This window comes from Phyllostomus hastatus, unplaced genomic scaffold (genome assembly GCF_019186645.2).
Source record: "Phyllostomus hastatus isolate PE091 unplaced genomic scaffold, TTU_PhHast_1.1 phas_contig_90, whole genome shotgun sequence".
NCBI classification, from domain to species: domain Eukaryota; kingdom Metazoa; phylum Chordata; class Mammalia; order Chiroptera; family Phyllostomidae; genus Phyllostomus; species Phyllostomus hastatus.
Window position 1 is genome coordinate 3,814,878 of NW_025333984.1, and position 22,715 is coordinate 3,837,592.

General features: G+C 38.6%; 1 protein-coding gene across 5 annotated transcripts in view; it reads left to right on the plus strand.

Moving 5' to 3' along the window:
* Positions 1-5,361: 5,361 nt before the first annotated feature.
* The window catches only part of ENOX2 (ecto-NOX disulfide-thiol exchanger 2), a 350,049-nt gene continuing 332,695 nt past the window's right edge, over positions 5,362-22,715 (plus strand). For all 5 annotated transcript variants that reach the window (XM_045852289.1, XM_045852292.1, XM_045852291.1 and 2 more), the window contains exons 1-2: positions 5,362-5,495; positions 7,944-8,005. The gene's annotated coding sequence lies outside the window, so the exon portion shown is untranslated. The remainder of the gene's footprint in view (positions 5,496-7,943; positions 8,006-22,715) is intronic.

The following is a 22,715-nucleotide window of genomic DNA, read 5'->3' on the forward strand; positions in this document are numbered from 1 at the left end:
TATTATAAGAAAAAAGAGAAATAAACCATGGTATAAAATGTAGTGACTTCATATGTACAAACTTGATGGACAAGAAATGAATGTTAGAAAGCTATGCAGGAAAGATATTATTGCAAATCATGGAGAAGACCACAGTGGATTTAGTCTCTGTAGCCTCTAGTATTTACCACTGTCTTTTTTATTTTTGGATCTGTCTCTGATGATGTCAGATGTTGACTCTGTTTGACCTTAGGCAGCCTGCTCCAACTGCCAGGGATCTCCTACCTGTGGCTGTCTCCTTTAATTGTTAATCTAGTCACTCTGCACTCATCAGTCAGGCTTAAGCCCCATAGGGTGGGACGGAGTCCCTCCTAAATCAGGGCTATTGTTTTCCCTCAGGCTGCTGCTGCTCCTTTGCTCAAACAGGAGTGATCTGCCTGAGCAGAATGACTGCTGCCATATCCCCCTGATGACTCAATACCAGGATCCCAGCATCTATTCTCTCAGCTCTCTCCCCAAAGCTTCCATCTCCAGTCTCTCCTCAGGCATCTCTAGCCCACTCAGCCCCAGCCTTTTCCAGAGCACAGGGTAAGTGGCTGCAAATAAAAATTTGTGTGTTGGTCCTTTAAACAGCTCTGCATCTCCAGCCATCCATCTCTGGCAGAGAGCAACCCTGCTGCTTTTCACCTCTGGTTGGTATGTGTGTACTTTTGGGGTTCTGGTGCTCTAGGCTGGGGATGCCGGCATAGGGTTTAGACCCCACACTTCTCAGGGGGATCCAACTGGCCAATTATCCCTCCAGCACTTCTGCCTGTGGGCACCCAGCCAGCCTTCTTGAGTCTTCACCACACTCCTTACCAGACAGGTTGTGCTGAAGCTGCTACTTCTGTCTATCTAAGGTTATAAGGTTTCTCTCTCACTATTGCTCAGTTATTTGTTCCAGGTGATATTTCCACAATTTAGTTGTAATTCCAGATTGGTCCTGGGAGGAGGTTAGTGTGGCTTTCATTCACTCCTTTGCCATCTTGCACTGTCCTGGAGGAATATCTGGATTTTTTAAAACTGTAGTGTTAATGTAAAAATAAAATAAAATTTAATCAGATAGCACCAACATGACAACTCAGTGAACAGAACACTACACAAGGCCAAAATGGGACCACTGTCAGCAGAATCAACTCTTATACAAGCCAATTAAAAATGCTAACACAGGTCACTGACTGAGCTATGCTCTGGCCATGGAATGAGGTATATCACTGGCTACTATTACTTAGTTCCACAGGCCACTCTTGATATGGGCTACTGACAAATACAGAGTCCTGACATTGACTGAAGTCAGAAACCGCACCTTGAACTTACTCTAGCCAAAATGCATTACAAATCCTGTTTATATCTATAGTTGAAGTCCTGACCACAATGTGTACTCTAATATTGTCCACACATGAAATGCTAACTTTGGTCTATGACAGAACTCTAGGGCCCATCACAGGTAATGTCTTAACATGGCAACAGACTGAATATTAAATTTAGACACTGAGCATGCTTTAAGACAGTCTACACACTGAAGCATAATGCTGGAACAAGAATAAACTCTAACCACAAACATTAGTTGAAATTTCACCCGATGAAAGACTGAACATAAATCCTGTTAAAATTATTAATTAGCCTTTCTCCAGACAACAAAATTAGCATGAACAGTAACTCCTGGCAGAGCCATAATACTGGCCTTTTTGATTCCCAAACCTAGTAATAAAAGTGGTTCCAACAATTACCAAAAACTGAAGTCAATTTTTAAGCTGAGCCTTAACTCTAGCAGTGGTCTAAGGCTGACTGGACCTTAGCACTGGTCTCAGAATGAGGTCTTTTCTTGTAGATGGACTAAATCTTAATACACTTAGCCCTCTGTATCCAAGGTTTTCATATCTATGGATTCAACCAACCGTGGACCAAAAATATTTGAAAAAATGGCAAATATTTGTGTCTCAGTGGATTGGGTGGATGCCTGGGTTGTGGGCTAGGTCCCTGGTCGGGGGCGTGCAGGAGGTGACCTCTCATTGATGTTTCTCCCTCTCTCTTTCTCCTTACCTTCTCCTCTCTCTAAAAATAAATAAATAAAATCTTTTTAAAATATTTGAAAAAAATGTTTCATTTTTGCTGATGTGTACTATGTAGTTTGGCCTATGATGGTTGCATCTATACTGGACATGTACAGACTTTTCAGTCATTACTCCCTAAACAATACAATATAACAACTATTTACATAGAATTTATATTGTATTAAGTATTATATGTAATCTAGAGATGATTTAAAGCATATGAGAGGATATACGTAAGTTATATGCAAACACAATGCCATTTTATACAAGGGACTTGAGCTTTCACAGATTTTGGTATCCAAGTGGGAGTCCTGGAACCAATCTCTAGTGGATACTGAGGGAAGACTGCCCCAAATTTTGTATATTGACTTCACAATGAGGCATAATACAGGTCACATTGAACTAATGACAGTCTCAGAGTGAGCTTTCACACTGGTCAGAAATGCCCTCTGATCCTTATCAGAGACTGAACCATGAGTATAACTCGGGCCTAACACTGATATCAAGATGAGCCCTAAACTTGGTTCCATGTTTATCTAAACAGGGATCCATACCAACTTATAAAGATAGCAACAGATTGACTGACTAAGTCTTAACCTAAGCAAAGACTGAAGCCAAACACATTATTCCACATTATAAACCTGATGACTGGCCTGGACTTAAGCTGTACACTGGCCCTCCATAGAGCCTTAACCTTGGCCTAGTAATTGATCTATAAATCTAGCCAGGCAGATTAACTCTGGACCACTATTTCACAAATTCATATTTTTATACTCAAGTATTTTTCTGGATATATTTTCAAGCATACTTTCTACCAACATTAGGTCAAGAGTCTCATCTTTGTATGTATAAACACACACACACACACACACACACACACACACACACACATTTTAATAAGCCTTGCAGAAATATTAGCTTCCACAGCTGAGTATTTGAATTATTAATCTTGTTTATTGATAGTTTCTTCCTAATAAAATATTAGCTCCAGAGGGAAGGGATGTTACTTGTTTTTTTCTACTTCTCCAATCCCACATATAGAATTATACCTGGAATGTTGTAGATAATTAATAAATATTTGTTTAATGAATGAATGAATGAATGAATGAATGAGTAGTTCCTTGTTACTCTTCTGTCTTCTTATTTGACCTCTCTGTGCTATATTCTAGTAACTCCACTTTGTTTTCTTCTGGTTCACCTATCTAGCTATTCATTCTCAGCTTCCTTTGAAGGTATTTCTTCCTATAACTACAACTTGAATATTATCATCTTTTAGAATTCCATACTTAATCTTTGTTGTTCTTCTAAAAATACTACTCTGAATACTTTTTAAGTGAAATTTAATCCATTTTTACTTATTTAATTGATACTATAAACTGATGTCTCCCAAATGTTTAGTTACAGCCCACACTTTTCTCCTGAGCTTCAGACCTACATTTCCTTGTAGCCTACCAGGCATCTTCACCCAAATGTTCCACACACTTCTCAAATTTTATGTGTTCAAAACAGAATTCCTCTTATCCCTTATAAAACCTGCAATGTTTTTTTGGACCCTATCTGAATGAATGGTACTACCACTCAGTCTTCCAAATCAGAATTTGGGAATCACAATAGACTCTTTCCTTTACCTTACTATACATATCCAAAGTATCAACAAATCCATGTGATCCTACCATTTCCTTGCTTAAAATCCTTTGATGGTTCTTTGCTGCTTTCAGGTTAAATTTCTAGCGCATTGGCATGGTCCCTATTCATATCTGATCAAGTTTCTGCAATATGTAACTTTTTTTTGTCCCTTACACCCTATTATGCCTTTATTTCTCTGTATGGAATATGGTTGACTGCTCCTGCCCCAAATCTAATACCTATCTTACCCGTTCTTCAAGTCTCATCATTCAAGCATGGGTTCCTCAATAGGTAGAATGAATTTTTCTTTCTCTATAATCCTATAGAAGCTTATATAGATCTTTTTAGAGCACTTTTCACATTGTATATTCTATCTCCCCATTATATTGCAAGGTACTTGAGGGAAAGTGTTGTTTTTCAATTCTATGGCAATAGTCCCTAGTCCAGTGCCTTGCACAAAGCAGTTTGTTGAATAAACTATTGAATCTCTAAAGTCCTTTTCTTCCTTAACTTCTCTTTGTAAAATTTTAGGCAACTACCTTAGGAAAATGCAATTTCTTTTTTCTTTCCCTTCATGCCATGTGTTAATCAAACAGTTGTCCTTTCCAGTAGAAGTGTAGCAACACAATAACGATCCATTCAGCTGTAAGGACTCCTCTCTAGCAAAGAAAAGTCAAAAGTTAGAAGTGAAATTAACCCTAATAAATAACCATTTTACTCAACCTTCACATTTTTAAAAAGTGTTTAGGTATCCCATTTATTTCTTTATCTACCTCTTTAACATAATTTTACCAAAAAGAACAATAGTTACTTAAAGAAGTATAGTTATTTATTATTATTCAAATTGTATTGTCTATCTGTTCTAAATTGTTGCATTACAGCAATATATGTGGCCACCATTATTCATGGCAACAAGGTGAATTCATTATGGGTTAAGTAGGCATGGGTTAAGTACAGTAGGTACAGGTTAATGAGTGCCCACCTTCTTTTAGGCTGGCTTAAATCACATTTCCATGCTTGTTATGTATGACACCATTTCAAAGGAAAAATATGACTCCCAATTACAAAAATATACATTTTCCAGACCCTTTTAAGTGATTCTGATGAAGATGGTTCATACAGGACAGATTTTGACAGTTTTAAAAGACCAGTTAAAATCATAAGCTTATCATAGCATAACGTCACTCAATCAAAACTTAATGAGAATTTCAAATCACGATATAAAGTGTTTCCCCCAAAATCCTAATAGCTTAACCAACAGTAAAATAAATCTAGAACCTTCATCTGCCCCCACAAACACAACCCCATAACTCAAGAAGGGAGATGCTGTTAGCCAGTGCACTTCAAACTACAACACCCAGCATACCCTTCTCTGTCTGAACTTTGGCGACAACTACCAGTGAGTGGGAAAGGTGGGAATAGCAAGTACTGTAGAAACTAGTATCTCAACTTCATCTCCCACAATCCTCTGTCTTCACCTAAGTCTCTCCACCAATGCCTACACTGGATCCTCCACTGATGGAAGAGCCTCCAGTGACCTTAAACTACATTTCCCATGAGAACAAGGACTTGGCCTCGGCTTTTCTGGTGGCCACTAACCAATAGGAGACGCCACAGTAGGTGTGAGTCCAGCCTTGGGTTAGCGCGGGCCCCAGACGGCTAGCGGGAGGCGGGGAGTTCAGAAGACTGTACGGTGGTGCGTGGCCCGGAGAGAGCACATCTCGCCCATGCTGCCGCACTGGCCCTATTTTCTGCGGCTGTATAAGGAGTAGCGCTTCAGCAGCCAGGGAACTGGAGGTCAGAGAGGCAGAAAGCCTGAGTAGCTGTGGCTTGGGACTGTGGGACCCAGGGAGCCTAGGGAGCCTAGGGAGGACGGTGCTTCCGGGACTGGTGCCCTCAGCGCTTAACTCCGCCCACCTCCGCCTCTGCCGGGGAGGGGGCGTGAGAACTGCGAGGCGGGTGGGCTTTTAAGCTCTACACCGGATTCCTTTAGCGGTGGGAGCGCTCTCTTTCTCTATCTTTTTTTTTCCAACCTGCCGGTTATCGTTTTCGTCCACATACCCCAACTCTCGCCTTGTGCCTCTTCTGAGGTCTGAAGTTAGGGTTCTCAACCAGGGCCTTCCTTAAGGGACGCCTTGACTTTCCTTAATGTTTGGAGGAGTTGGGTGATCTCTTTCCTGTTCCCTCAATTGACTTGACAGGTTTGGGCACACACCCCTCCTGACACACACATTTCCAATTTTCTCTGGAGGTTGAGGAATTCCTTGCCACCGCCCAGGGCCTGACTTTTGTCCGATTTCCACTTTCTGTCTCCTTGACTGTGAGAAACACCATTGCCATCTCTCTTTCTTACTGATTTTTTATTGTATTTTTTCCATCACCATTTATCCCCCGTATACCCTCTTCCACCACCTGGCCCCTCGCAATCATTACCGCACAGTTGTATGTGTCCATGTGTCCTTTTTCTTTTATACTCCATTTCTCCACCCTCTGAACCCCTCATAGCTGTCAGCCTGCTCTCTATCAATGAGTCTCCCTCTATTTCACTTGTTAGTTCAGTTTGTTCATTGGATTCCACATATGAGTGAGATCATATGGTATTTGTCTTTGACTGGCTTATTTCACTTAACATAATGTGCTCCAGGTCCATCCATACTGTTGCAAAGTGTAATTTTTTTTTTTTATGGCCGGATAGCGTACCGTTGTGTAATTATCTCATAGTTGTTTCATCCACTCATCTATTGTTGGGTGCTTGGGCTGTGTCCGTATTTTGGCGATGGTAAATAACGCTGCAGTGAACATAGAGATGCATATAGTCTTTTGGACTAGTGTTTTGGGTTCTTTTGGACATATTCCCAGCAGTGGAATTACTGGGTCAAAAGGCAGATCTATTTTTAGTTTTTTGAGGAAATTCCATACTATTTTCCACAGTGGCTGCACCAATCTTCATTCCCACCAACAGTGCATGAGGGTTCCCTTTTCTCCACATCCTCACCAGCACTTGTTGTTTGTTGATTTATTGATGATAGTCATTCTGACAGGTGTGAGGTGATATTTCATTGTGGTTTTAATTTGCATCTCTGATGATTAGTGATGTTGAGCATCTTTTCATACGTCTATTGGCAATCTGTATGTCCTTTTTGGAGATGTGTCTATTCAGGTCCTTTGCCCATTTTTAAATTGGGTTGTTTGTTTTTTTGGTGTTGAGTTTTACAAATTTTTTTAATAAATGCTAGATATTAGCCACCTCATCAGATGTATTGGCAAATATGTTCTCCCATTCTGTGGGTTTTCTTTTTCTTTTGTCGATGGTTTCCTTTGCTGTGTGAAAACTTTTTTGGCCCCATCCAGCCACCCACCCTTTTCCTAACCAGGTCTTTGTAGTGAAAACAGTGTCCCTTCAATTTTCAGACGGGATAGGGAACAGAAGAGGGAAGGAATCTCGCTTTTGAGATGTGTGGTTAAGATTCAGTTCAACGTTCTGATGAGAGCAAAGGGCAAACTAGACCTATTTTTGAAATATAGCACATTAGGGGTTTCCAGCAAGGACAGATAGCACTAATGTAGACATTTATGTGGCACAGCAACTACAAAATAAAATAGGCTGTGCAAAATACTCAAAACACTTTATTAATGATTTTATTATTATAAATGGATGCAAAAGTGCTGAGGGGTTAGTGGTAGGGGATACTGATGGAGTAGGTACCTGTGGAGGGTCAAGCCAAACCCTGGAAGTGTTGAAGGCTTGAAACTCTAATCTGACTTCAGATCAATCCTGGTGGGATTTGTGAAGAAGGTGAATTTTAACTTAGGCTTCAGAAGATATTTGAAGTGGGCAAAGCAGAAGGAGAAAATTATTCCTGATATTGGGATTGGAATTTGAGAAGGGTAGATAGAAGAGGGAGCATTTGAGTGACAAGTGGGCTTGCCTGAATGGAATAAAAGGTGTCAGCAGGTTTTAAGTGCACACTTCAACAAAACATCATTTGCACACTGCATTGTATGCACATCACCCAAAGCAGTCTCTTCCCGAAGGTTTTGTGAACCAATGTCAGCCCAATAAAATCAATTTTAAAAGAGAAATGGTGTTAGTAGTGATATATTAGGAAAAGATGGCATTAAAAAGCTTGGAATCATAATAACAGGATCCTCTGAAGCACCCACATGATTTGGATATTATTCTGTATCAAATAAAATGAAAGACAAAAAATTAAGATTGGGTGATTTTTGTTTTTTTCATCCTAGGGGAACCTGATTTGAGATCAATTCTTGGAGAACCCAAAGAAGTGTGGTGGCAAGTTCCAAGTGTGAGTTTAAATACCAGAAGAACTTTGTCATATATACTGTTTTTGTCTGTGACTCTTTCTACTTACACTCCATAGTTGTCAGTTTTAAAGCCTGGTAACAAATTTATTTTCTGAAAAAAATGCATTTGCTGTTCCGTGTATCATATTACCTGAATTGTAGTTATTTCAATGTATGAGAATACTGTTAATTTATTGAGCCCATATAATGTTCCAAGCACTATCATAAGCATTTTGTTGCATTATCTGAACAGTCTTACGAAGTAGATACTGTTCTTCCATTTTTTAGAAGAGGAAACTAAAATGCCAAGAAGTTAAACAACCTACCTAAAGGCATATAGATTGTAATGAGTGGAGTTGGGGTGTACAGATTTTTGACCACAGAGCCCAGGCTCTGTCTACCATGGTTTGATGGTCCTACCATTAACATTTATCGTTGACTTTCCATTTGTGGTAAGGAGAGATTTTTTGTGAGGTAAAATTGATCATCCTGGCAGAAAACCAAATGATTCACTCTTAGTTTCGATGTCAATGTATGTCTGCTATAAAGTAGCTGCCAAAAACAAATTAGCTTAACTGCTATTGCAGCTGTAGCTAAAGTGTGTCTGCCAAAACTATAGTCAGTATGGCTATTTCTGAATTAGATGATTCTGTTTATAAAACATGTCCTACCTCTAAGCTCTTTGGACCTGGACAGGACTTTGGGTTTTATTTTAGTTTAGCTTTTATTTTAAGCGACCTGTGTCACTAGGTCTCTTTTATGACCCTTGCCCAACTGAAGTATTGGTGTGAGCTCTCCATGGTTCTAGTTAGGGACTGAGATAGAGGCCCATAATTTTGAGATAATGTAGTGTGCAGTATAACAGAGACAGGTACAAAGTGCTATGGAAGGACAATGGAAGGAGTGATTAACTAAAAGGGAGAGTCAGGGAGAAGGCTTCTGTGAGGAGGTGACATGATGAGTTTTGAAGGATAATGAATTTGCCAGGCAGAGAAGAGTAGAGGGGAGGCATTTCAGATAGAAGAAGTCTTTAAGAGACATGTGGTTATATAAGAGCAATGTATAGCCATTCATTATTGAGGAATTTAGCATGACTGGGGTAGTTTCTTCCCAAACTGCAGATAGTTTGGGAAAAGGAAGGTATAATGGTAGAAGAGTCTGGAAAGATAGGTTGAGGTTGATTTATGAAGAACCCTGAATGCATGGCTAAGTGTGGATGTCCTCCTACAGGCCAGTGGCTCTCAAAATGTAGAGTATCTGCCATCAATGGCTATGTTATACCCCCAAAAGCGTTTTTCATTTTACTTATTATATGTTCTAATGTGTCTTATAAAGGGTAAAACTGCATTACATCATCAAATCTAAGGTTACTTAGGATATGGCTGAGTAAAAATAAAAATTGAATCAATTTTAAGTTGGTTTAAAGACACTTGTTAACTGTATGTGCTATGTGAATGTGGGAAAATCACCAAGTGATACTTAAATGGCAAAAATTTAGGAACTACTGCTATAGGCAATTTTAAAAAGCATTGAAATGTTTTAGAAGAAGAGCACCATGATCAGGTTTTCACTTTAGGATACACTGGAGGGGCACATGACCAGTTAGGAGACTGGTGCTCTATTCCACAGAGAGATGATAACGAGCTGAGGCCACAACCTAGAGCGGGGAACAGATTTTACAGCCATTTAGCAGGCAGAATTAGTAGGAGTTGGTAGATATGAATATTATTATTCTATCAGTGTCATGAAAATGATTTTAAAGTTTTAAAGGCCATTTGTTTGTTGTCCTTTATATTCTAAGATGAACATATTATTGCCCACACAAGCTGTGTACATATACATATTTATTAAGTTAACAGGGGAGACTGTTGTCATAGATGGATTTGGATTGTATGCAGGTATCTTCACTGTCTTGTTGAGTGCCCTTGAGAGCAGTAGCAAAAATACTCAAGATGCTGATAAAGAATGTGAGTATGATCTGTTCCCCTTAGCTATCTGAGGAACTCCTCCTTCAAGACTCAATGAAGCCTTTCCTTCAACCACCACTTCCCTCCACCCCACACACATGCATGCATACATGAAGGAAAGTTAGGCTTCTGGCTTCAAAAGGACCCTGCACTTACCTCTGACCTACTCTGTACCAAACTGTAGTATGTCAGTCTGTGGATGCTTGTGACCCCCGCTAGACTGTGAGCTTCTTGAGAGCAGGAATCAGCTCATTCATATCCTTACCTATAGCATCCAGAACAACATTTGACACATGGTAGACACCTAATAAATTATTACTGGATGAAAATGGTCCAACATATTCACATTAATATATGAATATGAATAACTTTGGACCTTGTAGTGGTAAGTGTACAAAAAGAGTAGCTGTTTGTTACATTTGCTACTTTCGCTGAGTAAAGCAGTAAGTTAAAGTGACATGAATGAGTAACATCACTAGAGGTTTTTTGTTTTTTCTTCATTTTCACCTATTCTCCTGTAGTTACCTTACCTTTTTCTTTCTCATCGATTATCCACCCAGTCACCTATTCCTCAGGCCTGCCCATTGCCCTGCACCTCTTGACAGAGTTCACATTGCTCCTGCTCTAATACTCTGCCAAGGATCCATCCCTCCTCTTCACCCACTAAGTCCAGTTGACTCTGTCCTTGAAATCACTCCAAACTATCTCCTCCTACTCATAGACACTGCTAGTGAAACTGTAATTTTTTTAGATTTATTTACTTATTTATTTTTAGAGAGAAGGGAAGGGGGGATAAAAAGAGGGTGGGAAACATCAATGTATGGTTGCCTCTCACATGCCCCCTGTTGGGGACCTGGCCCACAACCCAGGCATGTGCCCTGACTGAGAATTGAACCAGCGACCCTTTGGTTCTCAGACCAGAACTCAATACACTCAGCCACACCAGCCAGGGCTGAAACTGTAATTTGATACACTCAGCCACACCAGCCAGGGCTGAAACTGGCTCTTCTAGAGAGCAATTTGTCAATATGTGTCAAAAAGTTAAAATTTAACACAGCTTTCAACCTACCATTTTTGTGTTCTATTGAGGGAATAGATGTGATTTTTCAAAAATTTAGCTCTTGGGATATTTTTAAAATGGCAAAAACAAAAAAAAGTTTATAATAATGAAAACATAAAAGAAAAAAATAACATTTTGGATGTGCAATTGTAGAGGTTTGAATTGAATCAATTACAGTGCATGTATAAAATGAATTACTATGTAACCATGTAAGTTGATGTGACCAAAAAATATTTAATGATGTGGAAAGTTGTTTATATTATACTAAGAGAAAATTCAGCTTATAAAGTTGTCAGATCCCTGTTGAAATACACAGACATATCACACATGCACACATCTGTGCATGCATAAATAGGACAAATCCTGTAATGTGAAACACAAAAGAATTAATAGAGATTGCTGTAAATCTTAAGATTATATGAGTTCTATTTTTAACCTTTTGCATGTTTTTATTTTCTAATCTTCTATAATCATACATTGGTTAATTTTTTTTCAGTTATTTTAAGAATGTTTTCCCCATGTCCACAGGTTAATTACCATTGCCTTAGTTTGGGGTACACTAAACTCCGCCCCCCCACACACATATTACTTATAGTCTGGGTTACTACTGCCTCTAGCCTGCTGCCCTTGCAATGCATTTTCTACCAATGCTGACAGAATACTTTTTCTACATTGTAAATCTGAAGCTATCTGGCTCTGTATAAAGTAGTTCAAAGGCTGCCCATTGTCAAGAAAAAAATCCAAAATTCTTAGACTGGATTATGAAACCTTTGAAAATCAGCCCTCTGCTTTTGTCTCCAACATCATTTCTTCCTCCTACAATTTACTTTTTCTTGGAGTCTTAGGCTGCTGCCTAGCACATAATAACTGTTTAGTTAATGTTAGCCAAATGTGGACTGGATTGTATATGTTAACTATTATGTGCCAGGCAACCCACTAGTATTTCATTTCATCCTCAGAGTAAAAATATTAAATGCATAAAAGTTATCTTTATTTTACAGATGAGGAAAATTAATTAAATAAAAGTGGGAAGAAAAAAGTAATAAAGAACATTTTTTAAGAGAAAAAAATCCAAACTGTCTTCCATAACACAGCTCTTCTCATTTTCCTGCAGCCCCTGCCAGTCTTTGTTAGTGTGCAGGGAAAGAGACTTCGTTCTTTTCCCTTGGGCAAGTTATATGTGACCACAGGGTAACAAGCACAGTTCAGACTGACACGATCTCACCATGTCACCATTCACATTGTGCTAATGTACAGAAATTTTCCTTTGTGTACGTAACTCGTCATGCAGGAGAGACAGAATAGCTCCAATTGTTCTGTTTTTGTTTCTATTTTGAAATTTTATGTCTTTTGGGATGGTGATACCAACAGAAAGCTATAGAAATGTATGATGGAACTGAATGTACAAGAAACAATGTGTCTCATGGGAGCCAATGTGATTGGTTAATTTATTTTTTTTAAATCTCATGTAGATGTATTTTCCAGCAATCTGTCCCCAGGGAAGGACTAGGTTGAATTCAACTGTTAATCCTATTTACAGACTGCAGCCCACACATGCACTATATTCTTCCATTGTTAAGTAATCTTAGACATATGTAGTGGATTACCATAATGACATAAATCGGGTGAGTATGGGGTATCTGATTTTCTCTACAAAAATGTGTGAGTTTTCATTTTGTCATTATAAATAATACCCATTGTGCAAAAAAAAAATGCATGCTCTTTAAAGGCAGAAGTCCTAAGCATGAAACATCCGAATAAAATTATATTACCTTGTAAGAAATGGTTGCTGTTAAATACTCCAGGAAGAATAATTTGTATTTGTCATACTCCATGGCCAAATATATCACACGCACATAGAAATTACAGAGAGTTTTAATTCATTTGATAAATTATTGTGGACTTCCACATGCAAAGCACTCTGATAGTGATAGGCACTGTACTAGATACTTACAAATACCCCTTTTAATGCCAGAGAGGGAGGGAGAGAGAGAGAGAGAGAGAGAGAGTGCAAGCGCATATGACTCTAGTATATACACAAGAATGATTGCAAAAGAAATAAATGATAAAAAAAAAGAGAGGACTTTTAACAAGCAGACCCATTCTATCAATGAAAATTTACTCGGGTGAGAATTGGGGTATGTGCCAGTAGGAATTTATTCTTTTCTTTTCTCCTATGTCTTTTCTCTGTGCAATATATAGGAAAAAATGAGCTACCAGATAGCAGATAAACAAATGATCTACTTCTCTGTTTACAAACAGTTTGAGAGATGGAACAGTGACTTTCAGTGTGTCCAGCCCTGTACAAACCTGCTGGCAACAGGGCTGTGAGAGTTATGACTATGTCAGCTTTTCCAGGGTTTCTGTCTCTGCTGCAGAGATTTGGCAGACACCTCAGACAAATTTTATGTCTCTTAAATCTTCCTCAAGCTAGGCTTGGCTCTTAGATTTATATGTACAAAAAGTGAAGTGTTTACCAGTTTGACATTTTTGAAAATCAAAACAGACTCACTTGTTTTTTTGTTTGTTTGTTTTGTTTTTTTAATTCAGCATACACCTCAGTTTAGTCTACGGATAAATCTAATTGCTTTTGCTATTTGTTAAAACAGCCAAAATGCTTACTTTCCAGAACTGACTGATCATATATCTAAAGATTTATATTCCAGGCTTCAGTGTCGCTTCCTTTATTTCTTACCTACAAACTGTAAAGTTTTGCTAAAGTCTTCATTTTCCTTTTTTGCTTTCACTGACACATAGGTTAAAACAATGTAGGATTTGGAGGCATGGTGAAATATACTGGCAATCTAGGAGGGAAAAGTATTCTTTTTATGAGCTCACCATGCCCCCCCCCCTTTTGGCTCTCAGGTTTTTCAGCAGTCTCTTACCCACAAAATGTTCTTCCCTGACATAGTAATGTAAGGTGAAAATAAGAACTGAAGAACTTTCAGTGACTACTCATTAACAAGGCTGGTCCAAAAGTGTCTATTTGTAGGCACAGCACAAATGAAAGTTTGGCTATGATTCAGAATAGTGTTTCAAACAACACTATTATATAAACAACATTGCCTCGATGGTGAACTGTGAAAAATAATGATGGGGAAATCCCTGCTAAGGGCCCTTCTCTTCTGCCCCAGCTGCTCTTTTTTTAAGCTGGCAACTGCCAGTAAGAGCTTCCTGGGGTCAAGACTATCCTACAGTAAGGCCCCATAATATGTCCTTATGCCATTTCTTCTTCAGTCAAGTCCTTGAACACACTTCACTAGGATTACTTTGGTCACATAATTTTGTAATTTTCACCTTTCAAGAGATGCTGAGTTAGAATTCAAGGAGCACTTGATATTCAAGCTCATTTATTCAATAATCATTTGAGCATATATACAGGACCAGACCTTAGGCTAAGCACTGAGAATACAGTGATGAATTAGAAGTAGTCCCTAGCTGTCCTTAAGGAGCTTACAATCAAGCGGGGGAGATAGACACCCACACCAATAATTATATACAATTGGAAATGTGCTCAGAGAAAAAGGTATGTATAAGGTGCTCTGGGAATGTGATGTAGGGAATTATTGCTAGGGATGGGCAACTTACAGACTGGAGACTGACTATGCTGAATCACAAAAGTGTGTGTGGGCATTGTCTAGAATGTAGGTGGACAAAGAAGTGATGGGCAATGATTCCAGGCAGAGGGATAACCAACATATGAGAGTCAGTCATGAGTAAAAATGGGTAGTTCAGAAAAAGCAAGATATTGTGTGTGAACCACTGGGTATGTGGGAGAGGGGACAGAATAAGAATCTGGAATGGTATCCTGGGGCCAGTTGGTGAAAGAAGTCTGCTTGTTAAGTAGCTTGGCCTTAATCGTATAGGCAAAGGTGAACCAACACAGAGTTTTAAATGGAAGAGTAACAGGATTGTATTGGAGGATGGGCTTTATTGAGAGAAAACTAGAGAAAGAAAAAGTCCACCTTTTAATTTGGCAGCCTTTTAGAGATCTTATGCTATTCAGCAATGCCATTCTCTGCTTGGTTTTCTTTCAGTACACAAAGATCACTTTGAACAATTATTTCCTTTTACACTTGGGACATACCTTCCTGCACTCCTTTACATGTTACCTTGCTGAATATTCATTCTTTCCAGCTCAAATCAGTGATCCCAGTAGAAAGTGTGGCTTGATTATCATGAAGGAACTCAGAGTTTCAAAGCATAGCAGCATAGTTTTAAAAACTATATGATGCTTACTTATTGCTTACTGAGTCAGCAGGGCTGAGGCAAGTGCTGGTCAGCTCCCCTTGTGGGCTAGGGTTGGCGGGGGCAGTGGTGGGGAGAGGAAAGGACAGAGGCAAAAGAGATGGCAGGAAGTGGCTGTTTAAAAAATGCACAGAATCCAGAATGTTGGAAATCCCTAAAGGCCATATCCATATATGAGAAATAAATATATGAGGCAGAAATAAATGAGTATAAAACAAATGCATATTGAGGGTACCTGCACCCCAACAAATTATACTATCTGGCCAGTTTTAGAACATGCTTTTTAAAAAAAATCTAACTCAGATACCACAAATGGCTTCCCATTATCCATAAGATAAAGTCAAAACTCTTTAGCCTGGCATTTGTACTTTCTTCAGTCTGACTCCAACCTACTCCAATTTTCATAGTTCTCTCTTACAGAACTTCTCTGCTCTAGTCAGTTATTCTTTAAGATACTATTCTGGCATTGCCTCACCTACTCTGTAAGACCTCCTGGGGCAGGGACTATGTTTTATTTACCTCTTTAAATCCCCCACAGTGCCTGGCAAAGTGTCTTGCATATTGTAGACACCTAAGGTATACCTATTGGTTGATTATCGTTCCCCTTTCAATTTCTCTACTACTATTTGGCCTAATATCCTCTCTACTAAAAATAGCAGCACTAGATGAAAAGGGTCATTGTTTAACAAACTATCTTTTAACTATTTATTTTGAAATAATTTTAAATATACAAAAATTACAAGAATCATATAAGGAATCTCATATACCATTCACTCAAAATTACCCATTTTTAACATTAATCCCCATATAACATTATTCTCTATAGAAATGATTACTTTGTTCTGAAGTATTTGAAGTTGAAAAGCTGTACCCCTTACCCCTCTCATTTCTTCTTCAACTTTTTATGATGAAAAAATTTTAAATATAAAGTTGAAAGAATTGTACAGTCAACACCTATATACTTACCACTTAGATTCTATAATTAATACATTTTATTTGCTTTATCATCTATCCATCTGTGTATTCATCTATTATACATTTCAAATTACATTGCGGATAACTGTACATTTGTAAATTCTCTAGTATGCATATTATTAACTAGATGAATAAACTATTTCATTCTCTGAAATCAACCAAATCATCCAATTATACCTACATTTACTGTGTTGCCAAAACACTAGTTTACCTGTGTATCTTAGATCTGTTTAGCCATGGAACACATTTCTCTTTGATTAACTTTTGGGTGCCCCTGCACTTTACCTAGTGCAGTGCCAGACACACATTCCATAAACACCACTTGATATTGATTAGCAGAAACAGAGCTAGAACCAGGGGAAGAATCTGAAACTAGAATAACCTGAGGAAAAAGGGGAGTGTATGAGAAGAGGGCCACAAGGGGATGGGAGAAAGAGAAGTTTGAAGAATTGGAGAAACATGGGTGCCTTAGCCTACCTGGTACTTCCAGCAGTACTTCTAGCTGCTGCCTTGCAACCCTCTCTTGAGAAGGATAGGTTCCAGTAAATTAGGAACAATTGCTGCTCAGCAGAGCACATGCATGACAAGTGCCCTTGCTACTACTTATGCACTACCAATTAGCTTATTTATACTACTTCATGAATATGCTAATTTACTACAAGGTAGGGCTTAGTTTTAGAGGGTATGGTTGGGCCACTGAAACTTCTTTCAAACTAAATCTGTGCTACAGACAAAGGAGCACTTCAGTAAGTCCTACTAGTTTTCTTTTTCTTTATAACATTTTATTTCTTACTCTGTTACTTATGGATACAAGGGTAGCTCTAATATGCATTTATTGAATAATTGCTTTGTGCCAAGCACTGCACTAGCTGCTATCACATCATTAACACTTTTCAATAACTTAATGTAGTAGGTACTACTTCTTTCCCTATTTGGCAGATAAGAAACTTCAGACAGCACGCTTAAGTACTTTGTTCATAAGCCAGCATTCAAGAAACTCAGGTGAAATCTCTAGATTGAGCAAAAAAGAAAAAGGACTCATGAATGTGGACAACAGTGTGGTGATTGCAGTGGGGAAGGAGGGTGAGTGGAGGTGGAAGAGGGTATGGGGGATAAATGGTGATGGGAAAAAATACAATTAAAAAATAAATAGAGAAAAGAAAAAGAAAAAAAGAAAAAAAACTCCAGTTTGTCTGACTCCAGAGCCCAGTGTTCTTAATTACTGCTTTAGGAAGGAATTCAGTCATTCAAACTTTAATCATTAGAATGTTGGTATAGTAATGGTTTCATATTACTTGAGTTCATTCCCAGTTTCATCACTTACCAGTTGAATGATTGTAAGTCAGTCATTTAAATAAATAAATCTTAGTTTCTTCAACTATAAAATGAGGATAATAATGCCTACCATGTAACTGTATTATAAAAACTAATTTTAAAATAATGTAAAGTATCATGCCATGTCTGACATGAAATAGGTGCTCAGCATATTTTACATCACTTTCTTTTCTTCCTTTTTCCTTTTTGGGACCAGACCACTCACCTGTAGCTTTCATTTGAGGAAAAACAAACAGTTCCTGAAACTTTTTTTTTTTTGAGGAAAAACATTCTGAAAAAGAATATTAGGCTGATGCTTCCCAAGTATGAGCAAGGACAGTTGCCCAATTGTTATGTGAAGTTTATTTCAAAATAAACTAGAAACATCAACCCTTAGGAGAGTTGGGGTGGTCCAACTCTCTGCTTCCTTAAGATTAGGGCCAAATTGTGACATCATCTATTTTGTCAGTAGACTAAATTTCACAATTGGCATAGACTGTTAGACCTGGGATATTGGTAACTCTAGCCATTTCAAGGCAAGCAAAATGAAACCAAAAGAGCATAAGTTACTTGTCCAAGGTCAAACAGTGAAAAAAAAAATCAGGAGAATCCAGTTCCCCTAACTCTTTATCCAGTGTTCACTTTGTGGTTCCTTTGTGGGCTCTAAGGCAGGTGAAACCAAGTCTCGATGTGTGCTCTTTGCAGGACCTTGAATTGATTGGAGTTGGGGGGTTTGGTACAAGTTTAATTGATTAAGAAAATATGAAGGGTTCTTTTTCTGGTTCAAATTTATTCACTAGTGCTGCTTTCAAACTGTTAACATTTCTATTTTGTTTGGGGTTTAGCAAATTAGTGTTGTTTCTCCCTGTTTAGATTCACAGTTTAGTTCAACTCTTTGGTTCTTTGAAATCTTCCACTGGGATTTTTGTTTTTGGCAAACTTACTCAGAATCCAAGGTGGTTAATAACAAGAATTCGTTTGAAAAGATCAGTCAGGCTTAGTGACGGCTGCTGAAAAGGAGCTTAGGTGGTTAGGGAACCATTAGTGCCTACATTCTGGAGTTTCAAATCAGGATAATGGAAACATTGCAGTGGTTTTTCATATACATAAGTTTGTGTGTTTGTTTTTCTCAGGATTCTCTGATTCTCTTTCGTTTCTGTTCTTGCTATTCTGGGTTGAAACCGCTACCTCCCACCTTATTGCTTTTTATGACATTCTATCAGTCATATTCTTGATATGATTCTCATCTTTTGACTGTGGGAAAAGAAGGTAATGAAATTGCCGTCCCTGTTTCTCTCCCTTTACTTTGAATGGTCGTTCTGAGGAACTTGGGGAATAGGAATTTCAAGCTTAAATGTGTGAAGGATTTCAGTTGCAATGCGCAAAGACAGAACAGCCTGATTCTGAAATACAACCTTCATTCCTTTCTATCCACTGTGGTTTTTTAAAAATCAGGTAAGTCTCCTATGCTGAACCTGAAATTGGGCTGACAGCTTTATTGGTGGCCAGCCATACCACAGGTAAGGCTGTGGTGGAGGGTTGAAGTGATAAAGCCCCTGGAGAACTGTATCTCACCTGCCTGTCTTTCCACATGCCAAAGGAAAGGGAAGTTCTACTGCTAGAGCTGTCAGTGATTTTTCAAGCTCTTAACTGTTTACCTAAGCAGTTGGAAAGGTAGGACTGCAGCTGCGGGGGGGCGGGGAGGGTAAAAGGGCCATTCCCAGTAAGTCAAAAGGCAAGCACTTTCTAAGAGATGAGGTTTGGATAATTCCAGCAAGTGCATTTGTTTCGGCTTAGAAAGAAAAAAATTCTCACGTTAGATTCATTTTTTTCTCCTCCCTTCCCCTCTCCTCCCTCATTTCTCTTCTCCCTTCCCCATATTCTCCTCCCCTTCCCTATTTTAATGGCTCACTTGCTCTTAGCTACTAATACCTAACTCTTTTGTCACTTATAACATTCATTCCCCCCATTAATTTAATACAGATTTTGGATGTAGAGTTTACTGGCATTTTTAGTACTGTCAGTGATAGTCAAAGGGGCAATTAGGAAAGTTTTCTTTCTTCTCACAGGAAGTGGGCTGGGCATTTGTTTGAAGACACAGATGGCATTGGAGGGGGCCAAGGGGAGTTGACATCTGATATTTCTGCTATAACTCTCACCTTTCTTTTTGCTGCTTTAGATTTGGCCCATGTGGACAGGCACACACTTGGGTAACCACCATACAGATGGAAATCAGGACATGTGGGATTTGGCTGAACCAAAGGTCCCCAAACATTGCCTGGATCATTTAGTACCCCAGGTGTGGCCACCCCAGGACTTGATGTGCTAAAATTGTGTCCCAGCTTAAGCCAGCTGGTCACTGTATATATAGTATCAAGGAAGCAGCTTAGAGACTCCTGAAACATGACTTTGGATTTTTACTTTGTGGATTTAGATTTAGTTAATCAATCTGAATTCTTCCTCTCACACTGGGTGGTGAGGACTTACCAGGTTAATAGAAATATATTTTTTGGATTAATAGAAATATTTAACAAAAGGAGGTGCATGTTGTTCAGTAGCTTGCATTTTAGATGGAACTTAATACTAGGCCATATAAAGAAAAATGGACTGACTTTTCAGAAAGAAAAGAAGGAATTAAAACAGGGATCCCCAACCCTCAAGGCAGACTGTGCCAGTTAGGGGTCTGTTATGAACCTGCCAGGAGGGAAGCCAAGTTCCTCCTCCTGTCTCCGCCCCATGCCCACCCACTGCCCCCCCATGAGGTCCATAGCAGTTGGTGCACATCGAATGAGGTGCATCGAATGAAAAAAACATAAAAACCGTTTCATGGAAAAACTGGTCCCTGGTACCAAAAAGGTTGTGGACCAATGATTTAAAGAATTTCAGCCTGTTTAATAAACTTTTAATGTATTATATGTCAGATTTTTAATTAATCTTTCAAAAAGAATTCCTGTGTGGAATTTTAAGAATAAGCAGTGGAATTTTAAAACTGGAAAAATTGGAGAATGTTTTATGAAATTATATATATTTTTCTTGTTCTTTTCCTTCTTATAGAGGTGGCTCAATTCAGCCACTTAGGCAAGATTTGTTTCAGGGTATAATATTAATAATCCCATGTAATTTTATAGCTCTTTACAATTTACAAAAATGTTTTCGTTTCTGTGATCTCATTAGCTCTTCATAGCAATCCCATGAAGCCATAGGAATAGGTACTATTATGTTCAATTTAGAAATAAGGAACTTAGGCTCAGAGAAGTTAAGTGACTTGTCCAGGATAACACAGCTAGAAGGTGATAGAACTGGGACCTGAATCCATGTTTCCTAATATCCAGCCCAGATGCTCCTTCAGTTGTGTTTCCTTTCTATCTCCTTTTTGTTCATACTCGTGATTAAATTTGAAATTGGTTTGGAAAAATGGGCTTCAGTATAGTGAATGTGTAAAATTGAAGCACTTACAGGTAAAGTGCTTAAGGTCACCTATGGAGAGTCCTGCACATAGCTCTTAGCTTTCCCCCTTGACTTTAACTGAACTATTTTTAGGTATGCATCGATTGTTTTTCAGTGTTAAATACATGCACAAAAGTTCTGTGATCCACTGATTATAGGTGTGAAAGCTGCACCTGGGGAATTGGACTATAGATGAAAAGTTGACTTAAAATAATTAGCCTCTTGCCTTCTTGTTAAGAGATGTCATGTTCAATAGAATTTAATTTCTTTATACTTCCTTTGCCTCCAGCCATTTAAATGCAATTCTTTAGGGAAAATTAGCAAATATTCATTTTGAATGTTGATTTCTCAGGAACAAGGGTAGCTAGAGGAAAGAGAAAGAAGAGCAGTGACTTTCCATGGTCTATAAGAGTGGACAAGCATTTTTTTTTATTTGGTGCTGCAAGCTAAGATTTCTTCTAAGGCGTGCAAATTGTAAAGTTCTGATATGTCCACTGCATGCTGTTTCTTTAGGCACTGATGTATGAAATCCTGAACGAATTCTCCGATGAACATACCGCTAATTGCTTCTCCACCTGCTCTCCAACCTCTTCCACCCCACCCCCTTCACTCCCAATTCAGCCTATAAGTGTCCGTCATTGGAGATGGATGGTGACACATGCAGTAATAGCAATTCATAAAAGCTGGTTCCAGCCCTTGTCTTCAAGGCTCCTGGATTTTCCACTGCCTGCTTTTGTGTAAGTGAAGTGGATGGAAGTGCTACTGGCATCAGAATCCACCTCCCTATGCTCCGTTGCTAGAGCTCAGTTGCTCGGCTGGAGCTCAGCTAAACAGAAGCATCGGATCTGAGCTGAATTGTAGCTGTTTTTTTTTTTTCCCCCTGAATGCGGGGGGGTGTGAGTTTGGATTTGTGTAGTGAGGATTTGGGGTGCTTTGGCTTTTCCTTTTTTGGAGAGAAGAGGGTAAGGGGAGGATACAACGTGAAACAGTTCTCTCAAGAGTATCACGATGTTCCTGGTACAATATACAGGTATGGTATGTTTTATTATATCTCATTTCCCTTTTGTTTCAAAGTGCATTCTCCTTTTATTTTGCCTCCAGTTCAACTATACTGAAGGACAAATAAGGTTATAATGAGCTAAACAGAATATCTGCATAATACATGTCTGCCTCTAGCTATAATGTTTTAGCAGACTGCTATGTAAAATCTGGGTTTTCCGTTAAATTGATAGTCCTGATCCCTTAATTGTGCACGCTTCTCTGCTGTATTCTTGTATTGAATTTCACAACTCTTATGTCTGCAACTGGTAGTATGTGATAGAGCCTAGAATGTTTGTACAGAAGACACAGTGCTTTCTTTAGAAGCAAAAAAGCAATTTTTAAACACTTCATATATCATGTTTCTCTTGAGTTTATTAACTCCTGCATTTCTTAATTGGCTGTCTAGATTTGTTAAGAGTAAGGAAACCTCAAATAGGAAGCATTCCAGAATACGTTTGTTTGGTAAATTTATTTTTATTTCATTATTTAACTCAGGTAGATGAACATTAAATATTATTGTTAATTTGTTTGTTCTCATGGCGGGAAAAAAAAGTGCTGGGAACAGAAAGCTAAACAATGCCAGCTCCAAACCATGTGTATTGTAAAATATCATTGGACCATAAGTGTTCCAGTATTTTCTTAAGTTTTCAGAAACACACT